This window comes from Penaeus monodon, chromosome 19, assembly GCF_015228065.2.
Source record: "Penaeus monodon isolate SGIC_2016 chromosome 19, NSTDA_Pmon_1, whole genome shotgun sequence".
NCBI lineage: Eukaryota > Metazoa > Arthropoda > Malacostraca > Decapoda > Penaeidae > Penaeus > Penaeus monodon.
Window position 1 is genome coordinate 46,021,603 of NC_051404.1, and position 373 is coordinate 46,021,975.

Below are 373 nucleotides of genomic sequence, written 5' to 3' on the forward strand. Positions count from 1 at the left end.
TCGATAACGAATTTTGTTGTTTCTCTCTTTCCTTTTTTACTAGAATATAAAAATCATTTTAGCTTTTAATTATGCTTTTTTTATATGTCTCTCGCCAATTCCCAAATATATTAAATATTCTGTTATGACATGGAAAACATTTTTATATTACATTATTTTGCATTTTCTTTTATCAGAAATATTAGTCATATCAACCATTTCTAGGTGCAACGATATACTTTAATATATACAGCCCGTATTATGCAAGAAAAACGAAATGGCATATATCATACCTTTGTTTTATATTCATACCGTAGTATATCGTACGATTCAATACATCAAAATAAATATTTATTCTTCATTCGTTTCAAGTATTAAATTTAATATTCATATG

At 24.7% G+C, this 373-nt stretch overlaps 1 protein-coding gene across 1 annotated transcript in view; it reads right to left on the reverse strand.

Annotated features, from left to right (window-relative positions):
- The window catches only part of LOC119585419 (Ig-like and fibronectin type-III domain-containing protein 1), a gene marked incomplete in the record, with an annotated part of 121,576 nt that overhangs the window by 28,494 nt on the left and 92,709 nt on the right, over window positions 1–373 (reverse strand).